This window comes from Pteropus alecto, unplaced genomic scaffold, assembly GCF_000325575.1.
Source record: "Pteropus alecto unplaced genomic scaffold, ASM32557v1 scaffold86, whole genome shotgun sequence".
NCBI lineage: Eukaryota > Metazoa > Chordata > Mammalia > Chiroptera > Pteropodidae > Pteropus > Pteropus alecto.
In genome coordinates, this window is record NW_006442109.1 from 5,300,935 (window position 1) to 5,309,813 (window position 8,879).

The following is an 8,879-nucleotide window of genomic DNA, read 5'->3' on the forward strand; positions in this document are numbered from 1 at the left end:
AACAAAAGAGTTCCTGGGATTGTATTCCAACCAATAGGACTGAGGCTTTTCCTGTCCAATCAGAGCTGCAGGCTATATCTGCCCGGCCATCGACATCTTCACTAACGATTCAGAGCAGCTCCATTTTGACCAATCAGGACAGTGCTTTTTGGCCAGGTCAAACTGAAAGGATTTGGAGTTCTCATTTGCATGAGGACAGACCAATCAGGAACCAGGGGCAGGGACTTCTGTTTATATAAGTCAGTTCTCCTCTGTCTCAAGGAATGCACTTTCCCTTCCACTGAAGACTGAATGGTGCATTTTCTCTGCACTTCTCTGGCTGAAACTGAAACACCGAAGATGTCTTACCTGAGAAGAAAGAAGCAGACTGGAGTAGGTGGAGCCGAACTGGAGTAGAGCTGTCTAGCTGGAGGGACCTGGCCTCAGGTCTGTCTCACTCCAGGGCTACCTGTCAGCAGTGCTGTTTCATAATTGAGCTATAACACTATTGAGCTGTTCCACAGCCATGCTGTATCAAAACTGAGCTGTTTGCATTGAGTAGTTTCCTTCTTCGCTATACCCCAAATTGGAGATTCCTGTTGTCATTCAATTGCCACCAACCACCATCAGTTGGCAGTGGTCACCGCAATTCTTTGAGAAAGGCAAATTGCGTTCAGAAAATTTGACAGGAAAGTAAGCAGTTGAGAAGAGAGCAAAAGAGATTAACACAAAAGAAGTAAAGAAGAGACAAACTATAAATCTTAAATCCAATGATAAGTCCTTTGACCCAATTGTAGATGTTCATCCAAAGGTATTGAAAGAAAATTGTCTATACTTGATACCACCTTTTTCATCTATAGAGGGTTGGAAGTAAAGCTGATGACTCCCAGAAGTTGTTTGTTTCTGAAGGCCTTTTGGTGAGCAGTGAGTCAGATATACAGTGGTATAAATTGTAGGATCCAGTTGGAGGATCATACATGTGTTTACCATCAAGCATGTGTCAGTGATGTATGTCTAGGAACTTAAGAACAGTATTTGTGGTTAACAGTACTGAAAATGGCCCCTTTCCATGTAGTTTTAAGGCTGACTTCCATTGGAATCTTGTTTGAATATATTTGGTCTTCTAAATCTATAACATGTGGTGGTGAATTCAGCCATGTAACTTTTGGAATTGCAGCTCACATCTGCTGGACCCATGACTACATGTCAATCTGATCATACCTAGCAAGCCCAAGATGTTCCAATGGCATCTGTTAGAGGACTAGTCAAGTTGAGACTTGCACAGAGTTTTATGTCACACTTTTATATAGTGAAAATTTATGGGGGTTTTAAGAAATTCCATTAAAATGGAAAACTGGGATAGTTTTGATTATAAAATACCACTGGCTCATTTTATGTTCTTAGAGTTTCAGGAATGATATGTCAATGACTGATTTCTTTAAATATTTCCTTAAATATTTTAACTGTAAGGTGTGATTTAAAAAAAAAAAATCTGTTTTTCCCCCTGGATTATTGTAAAGCAAGATTTGATCACCTGTTGAGTCTCTCAGATTTTTTTCCCACCCATAGTTTTGTAAAGTGTGAACCAGTTAGACCTTGCCACTATCGCCTGGGTTATTTTTCAGTGCATACATATAAAGGCCTAGAGATGTGGTTTGGAAAGACATCCTAGGATGTAAAAAAATTTTGAAATGGTATCTTTTCTTTCTAGTGGAGTAAACTGTTATATTTGAGTAAGTCTATTTTTTCAGAAATCAGATCAAACAACTCTCTTTTAACTGTAGTAATACCAGTATGGGCTGTTTGTTTTGTATACTAGGTGGCTGAGATATTTTCTTTTAGAATGAGCTTCAGTCTTAATTGCTGAGATTTTCTTTAGGTGTTGGATTGTTTCCAACAAGTAGACATTAATTTCCTTTTAAAATTTTTGATTAGGACATCCAAAGAAGTTAGAAAAACCTTTTTTATAAAACAATATGTAAAAATCATGAACAATGTTACAATGTTAAAAATGTTAATTTTAGACTTGTCTCAAGAATACTCATGTCAGAGCTATCTGAGAATAAGGTATTGGTAACAGAACATTTAGATATATTGTTCATACAGGAGAAATTATACATTGACTATTTTTACTATGTGAGTAATCACCAAATAATATCATGTTAAGGTTGTCATTAATGTTAAACATCAATCAAATCATAACAGGGCATGCTTAGACGAGCTCTTAGGTGTCATGTGATTCGCTTATATTAGGAAGAGAAGGTAGAATTACTGGGTCTAGATAGGAGCAGCACTTAATTAGTGTGTGGAAAGCAGACAGCACAAGAATTTTATAGATAATAGATAATCAACTGGACTAAAGTGTATTGCAGGGCTGCCTCCAGCAGATAAACAAGGTGCATGAGCCTTAGATGAGGGGTTGAGAAAAACATAAGCAATGGGTTTATGATAAGCTCTGAGTTTTGAATAAGTACTGTTAAAATATAACCTTGCCCTTAATGCACAAATCAGGAGAAGGGGTTAGCATAAGTCTTAATGTCCAAAGTAGAATTAGTTTAGTTTTTGTTTAAGAAAGGAAAAGGCTCATTTGAAATCTGATACCAAAAAGTGGCATTGACACAATTATTTCAGTAACTCGTATAGTTGATAGACTTAATTAAAATATGAAGAGAATGAAACATACCTTATTATTTCAGTATTACTCCTTTTATAAGGTGAAGGGATACATCGGTTTTGGTTACCCAGGGGTCATCTGGAAAACCTCAAAGATAGTTTAGATGTAAAAGAATCTTAACAATTTTTTAAATAAAATTTAAATTTGGAGTTTAAATTAGGAAAGACCAAAAGTTTCTATGCATTAGGTGGTGCTTTAGAAATAATGATGCAGCATCTATAAGATGATTTAGAGTGGAGGTCTGCAGCCAAGGAAATTAGTTAGAAAAACATTGCAACTGTATAGGCATGAGGTGATGAGGGCCTGTCCTTGAGATGGAAAGGAAGAAACAGATTTGCAGCAGCAAATAGAGAACTGGCAGGACTTATGATTGCCTGAGAGAGAAAGCACAGGAGAAGCTAAAGATGATGTCTACCATTTGATCCCAGGTCACTAGGAGAAAGAAGGGAACCCTGGACAGAAATGCGTTGGTAGTATGGTGAAGATGAAGTAAAAAAAAAAAAAAGGAAAAGGCATGAATAACTTTAACTTTGTAAAAGAGGAGATAGAAAGATGTGTGTGTACTTCTGTGTGTATGTATGTATGTATGTATGTATGTATGTATGTATGTATGTATGTATGTATTTATTACCTAACTTCATTCCACAAGGATCTGAAACCATTTATAAAATTACGTAGATTATAAATAGATGAGGAAATTGGTAGATGGCAAAAATAAGCACAGGAGATATCAAATCCAGATGTGATATTAGCACATAGGTTTGTGTACTATAGGCACTACACTACACTGCATGTTACTAGGGTTATGGCATAAATTTGGCTCTAGACTTCTTAACGACCTGTGCAGACACAGAAGCACTACAGGTAAAGGGTTCTCAGTATCCACAAAACTGAATCTACTGTTTAGTAGGAGCACAGCTTTCCATAATACTGACACTTGAATGTTTTCTTACTGTTCACAAAAAGAGGACACAATGATGCACCAAATGACGTATTCTCCTGTCTAAGTCCTTCAGAGATTTAGATGGAGCAAATGTATTAACATGTAAATGTTGCCAGGCTTTTCCTCTATCCTGCTCCTCAAAGAGTCATTTGGCTTTGCTTGCTCGGTTTCTTCTTCTCCACCATTTAAAGACATTTTCGCCTTTACAGACTTGTTTTTTCTGGATTTTGTTGATGACAAATTGAGAGGAAAGGGAGAGGGATGGGAAGCCAAGATATGTGTGAAATAAGGTTGGGAGAGGGATCCTTTAAAGGAGGTTTTGGAGGAGAGGTTGGCTCGGAGGAGCCATGACGCATGAAAGAAGCACGAAGAAAACAAAATGGTTTTAAAAAACATTGCTGTTGATTATGTATCTTCTTTATAATGTTTGAAAAATATTAATCAAGGATTGTTTTATTTTGAAATCTTAGCTGGCTGTTGGAGTTTTTTTCCATGTATACTGACACCACTCTGAGACTGGAGGGTATAAGTTCTTGTTTTATTGTGGATATATGAGAGGGCTTCCAGGTGGGATGGCAGACCTGTAGTGCTGCACCCTAGCTGTATGCTAGACTGAAAACGTTATTTCAGACGTAAGTTGAGAGCACAGTTTCTCTCTAATGGTTAGACCAAGAGCACAGGTAGTCTCGAAATATTGTCACAGGGCCAAACTTAAGACATAATCCACTTGGAGTTGGAAACTAAGGGATAACGCACTGGTATGTGTTCATTACTTAGAGGCTGTTTCATCAGAAACACAACAAAACAAAAGAAAATGAAAAGTCTCAAAAAATGGCCAACTTGATATTGGTTTCTATGTCAATATATGTGAATACCTACTTTCTTAAGAAAACTTCAAGAAGAAGTGTAGGCCAAATCGACGCTCTACATGGTTGAGATTGTTCCAGTGGTACATTTAATTATAGGACATTTCTTTGTGAGGTTTGCAAACACTGAGTGTTCCTAGCCTCTCCTTCCCATGCCTCTACCCTCCCTTGAAGAAGATTCTGACTTTGGCTGATTAGTTTTTTCCTTCCTCCCCTGTTTTCTAAGCAGGGTCCTGCTTTTGGTAGACTAGTTCTTCTGAGCTTCATGATGAAGAAATGATAGGAAAGTGGGTAGGATCGTGAAGGACAATGGGTAGGCCGAATAGGACAAGTCAGGAATTTTCCTAGAGATTTAGGAGTTGAGAGATTCTGTAGAAACTGAAAGATATGATAGTGGAACATAGGTGGCACTTTTTCTGATAGCTTTTTTACTTTTTACAACTTTATCAAGATAGAATTAACATACAATAAATTGCATGTATTTAAAGTGCACTATTTGATAAGTTTTGATATATGTAGACAGCCATGAAATTATAACCACAATCAAGATAATGAACTTATAGATGAGATTTTAAGAAATATTGCTGTGAACAATGTATTGCCTTTGCTGTGTTTAAGAAACACAAGTTAAGAATTAGCATTATGTTGAAATTTCATTTTGGTTGTGGACTCTGTTTCTTTGACTAGGACTCCACGGAGATTCTGGGCCATTACTTCAGTAGGGTTATGTATAATACAGAATTTGGGTGGTTGTTTCTTTAACAATCTTCAGTTGAAAATATAATTTCAAATGTAATGTTATGGCTGACGGGGTGATTTGAGAGAGGAAAAGAGGCATAACGGTATATTCATGGCTTCTGGACAGCCCGCTTGAGCCAAGGGCGAGTTTTCTAATATTCAGTAGAATGATGGATTATATGCATTTTGGCAAGCTCCATTCTTGTAACTAAACTTTGTGTAACTCCTGGACCACAGAGAATTGGAAGTTGTAATATTTAGCAAAAACTTGGAGTGGAGATATTCTGGGTTCCTAATTAAAACCAGATCCAAATGCTTTGGCAATCAATAGATCTGAGAATAAAATAATGATCCTCTTACTGAAATTAAGGAGGCTGACCAGGATAGTTGGCTTCGTACCACCACGTGGCGGAACCAAAGTTATCCTCAGGAAACAATTCTGGATCTATTCTAATTTATAGATCAGCAATCAAGAACTCCAGGACTCCAGAGTTCTGTGGCATAGAACAGATCATGTTAGATTGAAAAAATTTTAAAGAAAATATTAATATCCCACAAAAGTCATAGAAAAATCTAAATAAAATTTCCATAGAACTTTTGATTTTAAGCATTATATCTTTCTGACTTGTTCTCCCATATAAATTAAATGTAAGTTGTATCCCCAGGTAAACCACTTAATTTGACTTGCTGTATTCAGGACACTTTCAGATGCAAGTAACAGAGACACTGACTCAACTGGCTCAAACAACAAAGGATTTATTATCTCATAGAAAAAGTGCATAGGTTGGGCAGCTTCAGAGTTGGTTAGTTTAGTGACTTAGAGACATCATCAAGAATTGAGGGTCTTTCTAGCTTTCTACTGTGCCTCTGTAGGGTATCAGCTTCATCTTCAGGTTGGCTGTCCTCCTATCACAAGATGGCTGCAGAAGCTCTAAGCATCCTATTCTTATTCAACAACATCCCGTGGCAATAAAGTCATTCTTCATCATTGTTTACCTTTGTAAGATCCGGTGTAATGTCTCCCTTACATATATCATTGGTCAGAATGGTAGCATGTATCCACATGCAGATGAATTACTAGCAAGCTGAATGAGACCATCTCGACAGACTTAGACAAATCAAGACCTAACACTGAGCCATTGGAGGAGAGGTGGCTACTGAAACAAAGTCAGGATTCTGCTAACAAGGAAGAAGGGAGAAGAATCACATCTGTCATGTAGAATTATGGATATAATCTGATTAAATATTGGAAACATATGCCAAAGTTAATTATTTTTATTGATTCCTTCTTTATTTTAATTATTTTTATTTTTAATTACAGTTGACATTTGATATTACTTTATATTAGTCTTAGGTGCATAGCATAGTGGTTAGACATTTATATAACTTATGAAGAGATCCCCCTGATAAGTCTAGTACCCACCTGGCACCACACACAGTTATTACAATATTATTGACTATATTCCCTACTGTACTGTACATCCCTGTGGCTGTTTTGTAACTGCCAATTTGTACCTCTTAAACCCTTCACATTTTTCACCCAGCCCCGCAATACTTCTCCAATCTGGTAACCATCAGTTTGTTCTCTGTATATGTCAGTTTGTTTCTATTTTGTTTATTCATTCATTTTGTTTTTTAGATTCCACATATGAGTGAAATCATGTATTTGTCTTTCTCTGTCTGACTTATTTCACTGAGCATAACATCCTCTAGGTCCATCCATGTTGTCACAAATGTTAAGATTTCATTTTTTTATGGCCGAGTAATATTCTATTATACATATATACCACTTCTTTTTTATCCTTTTGTCTTTAATTAGAGCATTTAATTCATTTACATTTAAAGTAATTATTGATAGGCATGTAGTTCTTGCCATTTTATTAATTGTTTTCTGATTGGCTTTGTAGTTCTCTGTTTCTTTCTCATTCTCTTGTTCTCTTCTCTTGCATGTTGGTGTTTTCCATAGTGCTGTGTTTGGATGCTTTTCTCTTTATCTCTGGCATATCTTCTGTAGACTTTTAGTCTGTGGTTACCATGTGCTTCATATATACCAAGCTATGTTTATAGCAGTCTATTTTAACTTGGTGGTTGCTTAAATTCAAATACACACTAAGATCACTACCATTTCTACTCACCCCCATCATGTTTATGTTTTTGTGATTATTTTTTACTTCCTTTGTGTGTGTGTTTGTGTGTATCCCTTAATTTATTGTTATAATTATACATGAACTTCCTACTTTTGCCTTTAACCTTTGTTCTAGATTTAATGTATGTTTGCCTTTATTGGTGAGAATTTTTTTTCTTTGCAATATTTTCTTATTCATATTTTTAAATTTTTTTCTTGTTCTTCTTAAAGAAGTCCCTTTAACATTTCCCATAATACTGGTTTGGTGGTAATAAACTCCTTCAGTTTTTTCGTGTCTGGGAAGAATTTTATCTCTCCTTCGATTCTAAATGATAGCCTTGCTGGGTAGAGTAATCTTGGTTGTAAGTCCTTGCTTTTCATTGCTTTGAATGTTTCATGCCAGTCCTTTCTGGCCTGCAAAGTTTCTGTTGAGAAATCAGCAGACAGTCCTGTGGGAGCTCCCCTGTATGTAACTAACTGCTTTTCTCTTGCTGGTTTTAAGATTCTCTCTTGTCTTTAACCTTTGGCATTTCAATTATGATGTGTTTTGGTGTGGGCCTCTTTGGGTTCATCTTGTTTGAGAATCTGCACTTCCTGGGCTTATATGTCTATTTCTCTCACTAGGTTAGGGAAGTTCTCAGTCATTATTTCTTCAAATAAGTTTTTAATTCCTTGCTTTCTCTCTTCCCCTTCTGCTACCTTTATGATATAAATATTGTTACATTTGATGTTGTCCCAGAGGTCCCTTAAACTATTCTCATTTTAATTGGGTATTTTCAGCTACCTTGTATTCCAAATCACTGATTCAGCCCTCTGCTTCATCTGATCTGTTGTTGATTTCATCTAATGTATTCTTCATTTTAATTATTGTAATTTATTTTTGACTGGTTCTTTTTTTTTTATGTTTTCTATCTCCTTTTTAATGTGTCCTATCACTTTGTTGAAGTTCTCACTGAGATCATCTATTCTTCTCCTGAGTTCATTGAGCATCCTTATAACCAGTATTTTGAACTTTGTATCTGGTAGATTGTTTGCCTCATTTTGTTCAGATTGTTTTTTTCTGGAGTTTCATCCTGTTCTTTAATTTAGGACATGTTTCTTTGTCTCTTCATTTTGGCTGCCTCTCTGTGTTTGTTTGTATGTATTAGGTAGATCTGCTGTCTCCCAGTCTTGGCAGAGTGGCCTTATATAGTAGGTGTCCTATGGGGCCTAGTAGCACAGTCTCTCTAGTCACCTGAGCCAGGTGCTCCAGGGGTGTTCTTTATGTGGATTGTATGTGTTCTTCTGGTGTAGTTGAGCCTTGATTGCTGTTGGCATGTCAGTGGGTGAGATTGACCCTCTGGCTGACTGGTTGTGAGGACTTGCCATTACTATAGCTAATGAGCTATTGTGCAGGTGCTGACCCCACAGAGCAGAATTCACTTTAGTGAGGCTCTGGAACGATTGACCCTCCGGCTGACTGGTTGTGAGGACTTGTTATTACCATAGCTAATGAGCTATTGTGCAGGTGCTGACCCCACAGAGCAGAATTCACTTTAGTGAGGCTCTGGAACC